The sequence below is a fragment of the Rutidosis leptorrhynchoides genome, unplaced genomic scaffold, assembly GCF_046630445.1.
Source record: "Rutidosis leptorrhynchoides isolate AG116_Rl617_1_P2 unplaced genomic scaffold, CSIRO_AGI_Rlap_v1 contig59, whole genome shotgun sequence".
NCBI lineage: Eukaryota > Viridiplantae > Streptophyta > Magnoliopsida > Asterales > Asteraceae > Rutidosis > Rutidosis leptorrhynchoides.
The window spans coordinates 47962-62138 of NW_027266810.1; the positions used below are offsets into that span (position 1 = coordinate 47962).

The 14177-nt window shown below is 33.3% G+C and overlaps 1 pseudogene; it reads right to left on the minus strand.

Annotated features, from left to right (window-relative positions):
• Positions 1 to 11904: 11904 nt before the first annotated feature.
• Positions 11905 to 13650, minus strand: LOC139884706 (acetylornithine aminotransferase, chloroplastic/mitochondrial-like; annotated as a pseudogene).
• Between the last annotated feature and the right edge of the window lie 527 nt (positions 13651 to 14177).

A 14177-nucleotide genomic window follows, 5' to 3' on the forward strand; every position in this document is an offset into this window, starting at 1 on the left:
TGATAGAGAATTCTCTATTTTTTGTACTTTTCTAGGAAAGAAAATCCGGGAGGTTTGCCAAGATGGGGATGGCTTGAACCTGAGATGCCAGAGTTGATGGAAGGGTGGAAAACAACAAGGATCCGTTCCATCTACAGGTGTTCTAGTCGATGATCTTGGCTGACTTGTTGAAAGCCCGCACTAATAAAGAGTGATGAAATTTCAGAAGAGGTCTCATAGAGGGGAATCCAGTTATCAGTTCCAATTTTTTTAGAATCTCCTGATCCTACATTCCAAAGACTTCCTGTAGTCAGTGTTTTGGACCTTCTAGGATGCTTCTCCAAACCAAAGAGGGAGTGTTCCCCAAGGAGCCTCAGAGAAGGAACTCGAAGGAAAATATTTTGCCTTAAGCGATAGTGCCAGTAGCGAATTAGGCTCTCTTTGCTGCTGACATCGAAGGCCAATTAACCCAATGAATTTTCTTTTTACCACCACCAGAAACATCGTACCGCTGTTTCGATTTCTCGGATGACTTTCGTGGAATACGGAAACAGCTCATTGTGTAAGTGGGATATAGCTTGAACAACTGCTTTGATTAGACTTTTTTCCCTACTTTAGAAATAAATCTAGCAGTCCAAGCATTTATTTTGCTCCAAACCCTCTCAGTCAGGTACTTAAAAGAGAAGGATTAAGCTTTGCCGACCATTAAGGAAGCCCTAGACGTTTTCATGTTGAAGAACTTCTGCGATATCCATGATGGATTTAATCTCCCTCCGATATTGTTAAAGAAGCGTGCTATTCCAACATCATTTCACACCAACTCTTTCCACATCATATCGATCCAACCGAACCGTTTCCAAGTCATTTGCTTAGTCAGCAACACCATCAACCAGAAGTTGACATCGGGATACGTCATCTTATTCCAAAATACTCCTCTTTATCATTTAATTAGTTGTTGTGGCCCTCAAAAATTAAATACCTTGTTTGAACGCTCCATCGTATTGGGTGTTCCTCTATCCCCTCCTTTAAAAATTCAAGTTCCACATCCTCGCTACCATTTCATTTGAGATCTGCCATCCTTTTTTCCGATTTGATTCTTGAATCGGCGGCCTCCATTCAATGAGAAGATCAGCGCAAGTCGAAGTGAAGACTGATGACCTTCCCTACCCTGATAAGAAAAATAACAAAGAAAGATCGACATTGGTTTGGTAAAGATTTTTTAAGAAGAGACGATCTGAATTGGAAATAAATTATTGCTTTCATTCAATTTCAAAGAATGATTTAAATATTACAAAATATTATAAGGTTTAGAGGTAATGGATATTTTTATTGATGTATAATTCTACCCTATAAATACAATTACAAGTGATTAGATAGACTGAATTTGAAAGTGAAACTATCTATTCCTATCTTTTTGCAACTCAAGTATATAACAGATCGTAACAAATCAATTAAGCTTTGACTTAGTCTTCAACTGACTAAAGCTGAGATTTTATATTAATAGTTTCTTTTTTTTTTTTTCTAAGTTAAAAATACAATAGACTTGGTTTTCAATATAAGTAAGAATTTATTGCATAGAAAGATAAAAAAGAAGGGCTTTAACTTTTATTATTTCTCAAACATATCTAATGACTAACGTTGTAAAAAAAGGACTATAGAGTGATGCAGCTGGCAAATGCGGCAAATTATTGTCTTCTTGTACCCTGTAACACTAGTTAGGAATTAGGATTACATTAATGCTCATAAATGAGAAAATTATTATTATAAAATAATAATACGTCAATTATAAATTTTATTGTTAAATTAAAATTTCATATATAATATTTTATTGATAAATAATAATTTGATATATATTTCATAATAATAATTTGATATATATTTCAGAATTTTAAATTTAATTAAATTTTAAGTTATAATTATAATTTAATTTAATGTTATTATTTTTTTAATTAAAAAATTAAAATAAAATAAAAATATAATGATTTTTAATAAAATTTTACAAATAATTTATTTTTAATTATATGAGATTTTTCTAATATTTAGGATGTTAAATAAATACGAAATATATTTTTTTTTCTTATTTTTAATTAAAATGAATATATCTTATTTAAAAACAATTAAATTGATTAGATGCAATTATAATTTTTATTATAAAATCAACTTCTATATATTTATAGACATTAATAATATTTTTCAATTTATATTTATTGAAAAATTTCATTGTCAAATTAAAATCTTGACACATGATATTTTATTGATGAATAGAAATTTGACATATATATTTTAAAATTTAGGAGCATAATAATTTCTACTAAAATTTTACTAATTAATTTTTCTAGTATAAAAATTTTATTCTTAATAAATTTTCTATCAATTATTTAAAAATTTATTCCTAATAAAATTATTATATACTATATTTGTTTCTAATCTTATAGATAATAGCAAGACTTTTCAAATTCAATTTATTCTGATTGCAAATTCAATTGCAAATTTTATTGTCAAATCAAAATTCGACACATAACGTTTTATTGATGAATAATAATTTGACACATATATTTTTGAATTTTGAGTTTAATTAGGTTTCAAGTTACAATTTTAAGTCAATAATATTATTTTTTTCCTATTCTAATTAGGAAATAAAAACATAATGATTCCTAATAAAATTCTATCAATTTTTAGAGTTTTTTTTAATATTTAAGATACTGATCAAATATTAGTGCTTGCATATATAATTATATAACTAATTAACAATAATATTTAGTCTTAGAGAGTTAAAATTTATAGACAATAAGAAGAATTTTTTAATTTGTTCTAATTATAAATTTTATTGTCAAATCAAAATTCCACACACGACGTTTTATTAATGAATAGAAATTTCATATATTTATTTTACAATTTTGAGTTAATAATTATTTTTAATAAAATTCTCCAATTACTTTTTTCCAATGTTATAATTTTGTTCCTAACTAATAATTGCTAATAAAATTATAAGACATTATATTTTTCTTTCTAATTTTTTTATTAAATAATTTTTTAAATTAAAATTCATTATAAATTTTTTTTTTAATTCCTAATTAAAATGGACATGTCTTAATTTTTATATTCAAATGAAAATATTATTAAAAAATTATTCTTAATCAAATTATATTATATATTATTTATTTTAATTTTTTATTAAATTATTATTCTTAATAAAAAAATTTTATAATTTTTTTTATTCTTAATTAAAGTGGACATATTTTATTTTTCAAAAAATAAGAACAATCAAATTGATTAGATGTGATTATAATTTTTATTATGAAATTAAATTTTGATAAGTAATTTTTACTTTTTTATATATTTATTATTTTTGAAAATAAAATAAAATTTTAATTCTAATAGAATTATAGATTTTGAAATAAAATCAAAATAAATATATTTGATAAAAAAGTAATTTTTTTTGATATAATATTTGAAATATATTTGATAATGTGTAGTATAAATAATTATTATACTTTTCTTTATATGAAATATTTAAATTATTAAATTTTAAAAGTACGAATTTCCCATCTAACAAACGGATTCACTGACTTGTAATAAATAAGAGGTGTACATACATATTTTCCACTGACTTGTAATAAATAAGAGGTGTACATACATATTTTCGAGGAAACTATATACGTACATATTCTCAAAAAAACGAGAAAACTACATTCAAAAATCAGAATAGTATGAAGCAACTATATGATTGACAATGTATCGCTGCATTATAGAAGTATCAAAATTTCCTTTTCTCAAGCAATTTATAATTGCAAAACAAAATCATTAACTTAAAATTCTGTTTTATTTCCCCCCCTTAATCAGACGTAACAACACATTAAACAGAGCTAAATTCCAATACTCTCAGTATATGGTTCTTGTCGAACAGTTTTAATGGAATACGCAATATCACGTGTTTGTCAAGTTGCACTCACTGCCAACTAATCTCTCTCCTGCGGTCAGCTTCATCCATTTTTTTTAAGTTATAATGAGAGGAGAAGAGGATAAATTGTCTTTCTCATTACGTTTTAAAGTCGATAATATTAAACGAAATAATTACCACCTCTCCTAATAAAAGTAAAATTACAGCCCACAAAAATTATGATGTCGTCCCTAATACTATCTATTACAGCATGGCAAGGAAGAAACGTGATTCCCTACTTTGTAGAAGTTCATATAGGGACAGAGAATCAACTTCAAAAATTGCCTGCCTTATACCACAACGTAAAGCTAAACCAACTCCCATAGAGAGAGCCAATGCTTCTGTGTGGAGGACATCAGGCAAACCTTCCGAAAAGAAAGCTTGGCTGCATATAATGACTCCATGATCATCTTTAATCACTACTCTTAGTCCAATCTTGCCTTGCTTTGAGAAAACAACCCCGTCACTATTGATTTTGAACCAACCAGGAGGGGGTTTGTTCCATGTGGCCTGAGTTGGAGGTGCCCTGGGTAAAATCGCCTTGATTGGCTGGGAGAGAATGAATTCCTCTTGCCAATCCTTAGCATGCTTACACATTAGTACAAGAAGCATACATTTACCATTAAAGTGACAATCATTCCTGTTTTTCCACATGCACCATATAACAACATTAAACAATTCCCAATTAGTTTAGGTAATAAAAGATATAGTCTATAATACCAATCTATCAAATTTTGGTAGACCAAACGGGAGATGTTTAAAGTTGGAAATAGAGCATTCCATACCCTTAATGACCATGGGCAGGAGAGAAATAAATGTGCAGCATTTTCGGGCCACAACCCGCAAACCGGGCAAAAAGATCAAGTGACATACCTCGACGCATGAGCTGATCTTTTGTTGGTAAACTGTCGTGGCCAAGCCTCCATAGGAAGAACTTGATTCAAGATAGTACATTGAGCTTCCAAATAATGTCCCAAAAATCAATCTTAACCGGAGCAGGGATAGGCCTAGGACTCGGACAAAGCTGTGTAGTATGCACTTCTAAAAACAAATTTACCATTCTTGGTGCCTTGCCACGCAAAGACATCAATAGTTTGACAAGAAAGCGAGATTGTACTGATCAACCAAGCTGTGGCAGGAGGGAAAACTTCATGCAGCAGTGGTAAATCACATGCTTTATGGTCTAGGAGCATTAGTTGGGAAACTCTGGTTATTTGTCCATTCCAGGTCGGAGAGGAAAGAGTGATCTGGCAGCCAGTGGTCGAACCATATGTTAATGGTTGAACCATTACCTATTCTCTAGATGCCTCCTTTTGGAGGGTATCCCTACCAAGCATAATACTACGCCATGTGTAAGAGGGATTTGCGCCCATTTTAGCATCAAAGAAATTTCTAGAAGGGAAATATTTTGCTTTAAGGGATCTAGCTAAGAGAGATGTTGGCTCTTGAAGGATACGCCATCCTTGCTTTGCTAATAACGCTTTGTTGAAACAATGAAGGTCGCGAATTCCCAATCCTCCCTGATTTTTAGCTTTTGACATTTTACCCCAGTTCACCCACCTAATTTTCCGGTTTCCATCCCACCAGAAGCGACGTTTGTTTTTTTATTCTCATGTATTATTGCCATTGGAATCTCAAAACATGACATGACATATGATGGGATTGCCTGAATTACAGATTTAACTGGAATCTCTTGCTCAGCCTTTGAAAGGAAGCGTGAATACCATCTATTCATTCTTTTCCACATTTTTTCAGTAAGATCCTTGAAAATGCTAACCTTGGCTCTTCCTATTATAAATGGCATTCCCAGATATTTATCAATTTTTAGCGACTTATAGAATCCAAGCATGGAAGAGATATGATCCCCGGTAATCCTAGGAATGTTTCGACTGAAAAAAGGCATGTTGATGCTCTCCAATTGACATCTTATGTTGATGCTGACCGGACAAAATGTCCAATGACTCGGAAATCAGTCACGACTTTTGTATCTTTCTCGGCAATGCCATAATTTCCTAGAAATCGAAGAAGCAATCCACAGTCTCGCGTTTCTCACCCGAAGCAGAATATTGTTCCCTTGCCATGGTTACATGTGAACTCGTCTGGCTTCGTTACCTCCTCAAAGACCTGCGAATCTCACACCCTCAAGCTGCTCTCTTACATTGTGACAACCAATCTGCCATCCATATTGTCAAAAACGCCGTCTTCCATAAACGGACAAAATTAATTGCCACATTGTAAGAAATCAGGTGAAGGAAGGGTCCATACGGTTACTTTCGATTTCTTCTTCGCTCCAAATTGCCGATGTCTTCACCAAATCTCAGCGAGCTCCCACGTTCCATTTCTTTCTATCCAACCTTGGGCTCCTCGATCTGAGACAAATCCCTAAAGACGAATGAAGAAGATGAAATCAATTTGAATTTGCGATTAGCTGTTGGAGACAAAAACAGCGTCGTTTTGTTTTTTTTCTCTCTTTCAGTTTCAGAAGTGTGATGGGCTTCGTTTTGTTCTCTCAGCCCAATTGGGCCTCGCTTGCGCCGCGGCCCAAATCCACTCAACACAACTCTCTTCCCCAAGTCAGATTTATTCAGCTACAAGATTCTTCCTATCAGAAGGAATTCATGTTAAGCATGGATTGTGACATCACAAATAAAGCAGCCACCCTAAGATGGCTAGTAAACGATTAACCAAGACATAATTTAGATCTTTAGTACATGTAAGAATCTCTAGCTTATATTTTATTTACTTTTCCAATTATAGTTTATATAAGTTTGTAAACACATTGTAAAAATCAATTGAGTTAATACAACTAAACTGAAAATCTCTCAAAACTCTCCCTCTCAGTTTCTATTTATCAATACTAGTAATGAAGAACCCAGCCATGGATTTGAAGCTTCAAGGAGAGTGGAATTGAAAGTAACAATTTTGAGATGCTATGAAGTAAATGGCGGCCGACATAAGAACTTAAGTGAAAGTCTTGGTAAGGATTCCTTTTTTTCCTTTTTCAGCTTTTTATATATCATTGGTGGCAATAATTAACAAAGGGATTTTATTTTATTTTTATTTATGCAACTGAAATGAGAAGAAGACATCCAGGACATTGAAACATATTATTATGAAAATGATTGGTATACAAACCAATTCATATTTTGGTAAATGGTCGATGTGGGATGTACCCATATATCTATTATATGCTATTATGAATTGCTTTGGTGTATGAGACTGAAAATGCATCATTTGTGATCATTATCACCAGTGCGAATATTTCTAAGGACGCCTGTTTTGTAAGTATATATGAATTGTTGCATTGGAAATAAAAGGTAGTTATTAATCGTGTCTTTTACATGTATTGATATTTCATTTTTATAGAATATACTTCTGCGATTTGCTGAGGTTTACTTTCACGACTCAGAGGGATGTTTTATCGTCCAAGTTGCTGATGGTCGGACTTGGAATTTCAAGCATAAATTTCATCCTGAAACTAAGTGCTTGTGGATCTGATTGGCTGAAAATTCGTTGGGGGCAACAAAGGAAGACAATATTTGTCTCTTTGAGATGATTTCTGAGACTCCCATTGTTTTAAAGCAACTGTTTTCGTGTAGTTTGATGGTCATACTTATCATCAATAGTAGAAAATTTGGATACGACCACGGCTCGAAAACCGTGGCCTAAAATTTAGACCACGATTTTTTGACTTTACGTCACGGTTTTGAACCGTGAACTTTGCTCCCATGGTGGAAGGGTGTACGCCACGGTTTTTTAGCCGTGGCGTAAAATTTTCTTTCGCCACGGTTTTTCCGTGAGCTATTGGCACGATTTTTACATAAATAGAGGTTTGAAAAAGGCGGTTAAACAAACCGCCATTTTTTGTCATTAAAATAAAAAAATAGCTGCAGCTAATTAGCCTAATTAGCTGTTGATTATTAGTTGTTGATTAGTTATGTTTTGGCCAGACATATAAACAAACACTCAAAACTTTCTGAAACTCTAAATCATCAAATTGAAAGAACAATATCAAATACAACCGAAGAAATAAAGATAAGTTCACACTTGTTTTTGTTATACTGACATACAAGTAATGACTTGCCATTAGGTATCTCCATTTAGAACTAGATCATCTGAGAGGATCAACATCACTAACTCCGGTTACTAGTCCCATGCATCTGTTAAAACTACGACTGATTTAGAGCTTCATGGAGAAACTTGAATACTGATATACATCAAGCACATAACAAGTTAAGTTTAAAGATTTCAAACCTCCTAGATATCAAGCACTCACTGGCACAGTGTGTCCATGCTCAAGGTCCTATGCCTGATCATTAACCTATCTATCATATCTCTTTCTTCCTCCCTATTCAATAGAAATACAAAACAAAGCCATTGAGAAGTTTGGAAAACATAAAAAATGTCAGAAGCAATTACAAAAGTCTAATCTCAAGCTAGTTGTGGTATTTTTTTATGTTTTGTGATGTTAGTAATAATAAAGAATGAAAGCCTAATGATTTTCCTCTTGTGGATTATATTTCAATGGGAACTTGATGTATAAAACCACATTACGGTCAAATAAGACTCTTAGGATACATGATAAAGAAAAAAACCAACAAAGTGATGAAAAATAGTAAAGCAAGTAGATCAAACCTTCACAGTTAGTGCGTTGTGCTTCATGTGTTTGTACTGGTCTGCTGATGCCTGAAAATGGATAAACATTACCATACAACGACTGCTAATATAAAATACAAAGAATTTATAAATAAAATATAAAGGATTAGAGTGTACCTGAACCATTAACCTAGTTGATCAGGTCAAGGGTGCACCTGTAAAAGTGTTTCATCAGCACCACCAACAACTAATACGCTCTTACTCTTAATATCTGATGTAAATCTATCACAATTCACAACCAATAATAAGAGAACGTAATAGCACTTATAAGTCTTAACTATCTAAAAGGATATTTGATCACACTAAAATTTTCCACAATGACTTCAAAGTTATAAATTTAGACATCATACATAAGGCTTAGAATCAATACAAGACGCCACTTACGGAACATAAACAAGTAACTCTGGATTATCCTTATTGCTTCCTAAAATTTCCTAGCCAGAAAGATAAACATGATGTAAATCACCAATTACAGCCTTCTACTGAGTGGAAGCAAATATATATTGCCTAATTGCAGTTTTTAATTTCCAATTCTCAGAAAGGAGGCAAAATAAACTCATTCAATGCACGCTTCACTTGATCCCAAGCTTAATCAACTTACAAGTAATTTAACACATGAAAAGCAAGAGAAAGAAGCTAATTACCCCAGAAGAATGGAGTCGTTGATCCCAAGATTTGGATCATTTAGCTCTCTCTTAGCCTGCAAACCAATGGATTCTCAATTAGGGTTGTAAGGGGCAAATAGTCAAAAAGGTCAATGAAATGTTTCCAGACATTAACATTTCCATATTTCCTTAAGAACTCGTCATAAAATCCATACCAGAAATTATGATGAGTGAATCCACAATCTGCAATCACTGAATCCACAATCTGTAAATACAAAACACACAAAGATCAGCCAGATGGTCTTGAGTTCAGATAGATACAAAATGATTTGCACAACACAGACTTACAAGATATCACTTCCAGTGACATAACCATAATTCTTTAAAATAAAAATAAAGGAGGGTTATGTTATCTGTTGGTTAAAAACAAATCAAAAAGGAGGGTTATGTTATAAACTTTGACCTTGATGTCATTCATATAAGATAAAAAATATATTAACTTTCATGACAACAAACTATAACAAAATCATACAGGAACAAAATCAGATAGGTTGAGTACTTACTCGAGAAGTTTCTCGCAATAGTTGATTATATTTGGAGTTTTAATCTTCAAAACGGAAAAATAAACAATACAACTTGTTTATTCATTGATGAAAGAATTCAAAACTTAAAAAAACTATACATTTTGAGCAACGACTTACCTCAACAACATGCTGGAAATCACTGTTAGGCTTAATTTTAGGGAATCCCTGGGAGAAAGAAGAACAAAATAAGAACATTATGGCATAAAGAAAGGCAAAGGTAAACAGAGGAAAATTTGTATCAAAGACCCGAACTTTAAGATGAATTTCACAGGGTTGTTATGGGAGGTAATCAAAGCGAGAGAGTTGAAGAGAATAAGAAGTATACCATATTCTGCTAATATGATTCAAACCTAGAAGACGAGAAAATCTCACAAGCAACCTGCGAGAAGACAATCCATGAAGAAAACACTGGAAACTTATTTTGATCAATAGATGAATATAATGGCAGCTCAAAATAAAAACCCTAGTCACGAAATTAACACAAGCCGACAAGCATTACACAACACCTAGATTTTAGCAGAGAAGTACTAAGAAGAAGAATTATTGGAAATCAAACACTTCCAATAAAAATCATATGCATTCAAAAAACTATTACCAGCAGCCTACAAAAGCAAGCAACAATGGAAGAAACATAGATGAACTTTTTATTCTTGTCTTCAAGCAAAAAAGAAATCAGTGTTAAGTCACAGGGCAGATCATTAAGTCGATTTGGTTAGATGAGTTCCTAAAAATAGAACTTACCCAATCAGATAACAAGTAGAAAGCCACAACAACAAGCTGGTAAAGTTGAACTTTTCGGTAGATACTGGTGAAATGCCCACCCTGAAAACCCGATAGTGAGTAAGAGAAATCCACGCAATAACAAATCTAAAACAATTGATGATTATAATATAGTAAGAAAAAATGATGTATAATACATATCATCTGAAGATAACCTAAGACACTAAGGAGTGTCAAAACAATACAAGGGTCATATATATATATATTGGCATTACTTACTTTAGCCCATAATTAAGGTCAAGATTGCTAAGGTGGAGAGGTCTACGACAGGTCAGATGATCTCAACCTTCCGTCATGCTTTGCAAAGGTCGTGTAAATAAGGTGGAGAGGTATGCAGTCGTCGCTAGTGTGTTTATGCCATAGCCAAATCAACTAAATTCAAAGATTAATAACGAGAAAAAAAGAAGCTTAACAAAAAATTGATTCCAATAAATCAATGTGGTAGAAATCAATAGTTCAGAGATTATTGAAGAGAAGAGCTCATAATCAAAACTCTAATTTCAAAACCATCAATCGAAATCATACCTTTTTTGCTAACCCTAATTCTGAAATCAATTCAGGGATACCTTTGGCGAAAAGTCCGCCAATTATACAACCACATTTTAAAAAGCGTGATGAAAAGTATCTATCGCCATGATTTTCCATCCATAGAGACTTTATAAGTCTCCACGGTCTGAAAATCGTGGCGTAAAATATTTTTTAAGTTACGCTCTAAAAAATCGTGGCCATAGCTACCTTTACGCCACAGTTTTTCGACCGTGGATACGTGTGGCGTGCCACAAATCCAATTTTTTACTAGTGCATTCTGGATGTTTTAAGTATTATGTTTTAGAAACTTCTATTTGAATTTGTAATGTAACAGTGATTTTGTGTTAGTGTTATGTTTTAAGAACTTTTGTTTGAATCGGTAATATAATGTTATTGTGTTGATATCATATCACTAATTTTTAGTACTTGCTTTACTTTATACCTCGAGGAAAAAAACTAAAGCTAGTTACATTATCGATAATACTTGGAAAAAACTCGAATTTATCCTCAAAATAAAATTCCAGCTTCAAATATTGTTCAGAGCAAGCATTGATTCATAAAAAAATTTCAATCTAATCTTGGCAATGGTTCTACTAGAGGGTTACATGAAAATTCGCAAGGTTATAAGAACTATGAAAAATTGTAGTAGTTGTGCTATTCATAGCCAATCGATGATCGAAAAACAGTCGCAGTCGAAAAGTTACAACAAGAGTTAATCCATCCATCAGCTGAAAAACTAGAAAAGGATTTCACAACATATCACTAGAAGCTAATCAATCAAAGTTAACATTCATATAATACGGGTATAGCCTTTTGCATAATATCAGCTCCTCTATGAAATCCTTACAATAAGTCCTTGCCCACGAATTTCTTTCACATGCACATTCCCACCTAGTCTCTACTGTAAAATTTATTTTAGATACTCACCTTTCTTCAAGACGCTAGACAAGAAACTCGACTGTGAGATTTTGTTTAGGCGAGTGTAGCGTTGCAAATGAGGGGGGAATCGACAAATGTGCTTCCATGGTCTCCGTAATTTATCGCGTAATTAACTCTCTCAGTAACCAATACAACTCGGATGGGTGGACCGCCGACAAGTGGTTTGGCTAAGGTCATTATATCTGGGAACACACCATCAGCCTCATGAGCTCAGAGGTAACCACTACGACCAAGACCCGATTTGCATTATTGCATAGCAGAAATGAATTTAAAATTAAGATATAATATAAGGGGAAGTATTATGTCCAATATGTTAAGATGAAAAAAAACTACATAATGAGTTCTAATCTTAGGATTCTATCGTATTAAGATCTTTGAGGTAACTCAGGAAATTGGTTAGGCTCGTAAATTCTCATACGTCAAGGGTAAATTTGTAAATGAGAAAGGGATTCTGATCAGGTATTGTATTTTACTAGAGTAGAATGATGATTTAAGGGCCACACTATCACAAATATAAATAAGAAGCATGAAGAAAATGGACATATTTGATAAATTACAATGCTCTGCCTAAAAACTATGCTCTTACTTGAAGTGTCAAGTGCTCCAAACCAATTTTTTGTGTAGTTCATTAACATTAGGGCATCAAATTCTAGATTTTAAAGAATTGTAGCATATTTTTCAAGCTAAGTATATCAGTTTTGTTTTACCACGTCAAAGACGAACCCTAGCTTCATCACATGCACTCGCAAAAATTGTAAAAACTCATTCGTTACAGTATAAATTCCCCCTCACCTTGGATGGGTTCAACAAAGACAACATCAGATTTACTATGTGAATCACTTCTTTAGCAGCTTGTATATTTCCGTACTCGAAAAAGGTGACACCTGGCATTACAGGTTGAAATGGGGTTTTATAGTGCTCTTTGCTTGTTAAAGCAAGAGCACCAATGGTCCTCCCAGTCCCATGGAAGCTGTTAATGAATGATATAAACTCGGTGGCAGGCTCTTTCGTAGCAGTATTTGAGTGTCTTTGAATCTTCCTAGCAAACTCAATTGCTTCATTTGCTTGAGTTCTCGAATTGGTAAAGAACACACAGTCAACAAAGGAGCTTGCTACTAGTTACTTGGCAAGCTCTACCTGCAAATCGTCAAAACCAATTTAAAAATTGGATAATTATTTAGGAAATAAGAAAACTAGCAGCTCGAGTCACTAAATTTTGATGCTTTAGTACACATACCAGTCAAACAGCTTTCATACCAATCAAGATTCTATAACATCCTCAAATACAGCTAGTTCAACTTAAATTCTACGATATAAAAACAACTAAAATTCGAAAAATAATCAAGCTTCTAGATCAATGTGCCTGAGGGATTGAATAGTAGATGTTGCTTGCATGAGCCAAAGTGTTGGCTTGTTGAAGAGTTTTCCTTGAAAACCCTCTCAGCACCGCAAACCTAATCGGCCCATTTTCTACCCACATATACCTTCCATTTACCACTTTGCGAAAATGTTGCGCGCTAATGTCGACTCTCAATTTTTCAAGCCTTTTCATAATAGTAGGTTGCAATGTCTTGGATGTCTTCTCATTTCTTCTCTTATCATCTTCATTTGCATAAACAGAAAATAAAATAAAATCCATTTTTTTATTAGCTTGTAGAAAAGGAATCTCTAACAAGACTTTCACTTAAGTTCTTATCCCGACCATCATTTACTTCACTAGCAATCTCAAAATCTTTAACTCATGAAATCTGAGACGTGAGAGGGGCTTGGTGAGGGTGTCTGCTATCTGATCGTTGCCTGCAAGAGGAGAGACTCGGAAAGCTCCAATTTGCACTTGCTCACGCACAAAATGGAAGTCAATTGCAATATGTTTCATTCGAGAGTGGAAAACTGGATTGGAGCTTAATTGGGTTGCACCGATGTTGTCACAGTAGATTATCGGTGATTGGGTTTTTGAGAAATGAAGCCCGGGGAGAAGCTGACGAATTCAACTCAGCTCAGTTTCCATATTCGCTATCGATTTGTACTCGGCTTCTATTGAAGAGCGCGCCACTGACCGTTGCTTCTTGGAGCTCCAACTGATGGCATTCCGGCCAAGAAAGATTATGTAGGATCCTGTCGACTGATAATAGTCTATGTCGCCAGCTCAGTCCGCGTCAGAGTAGG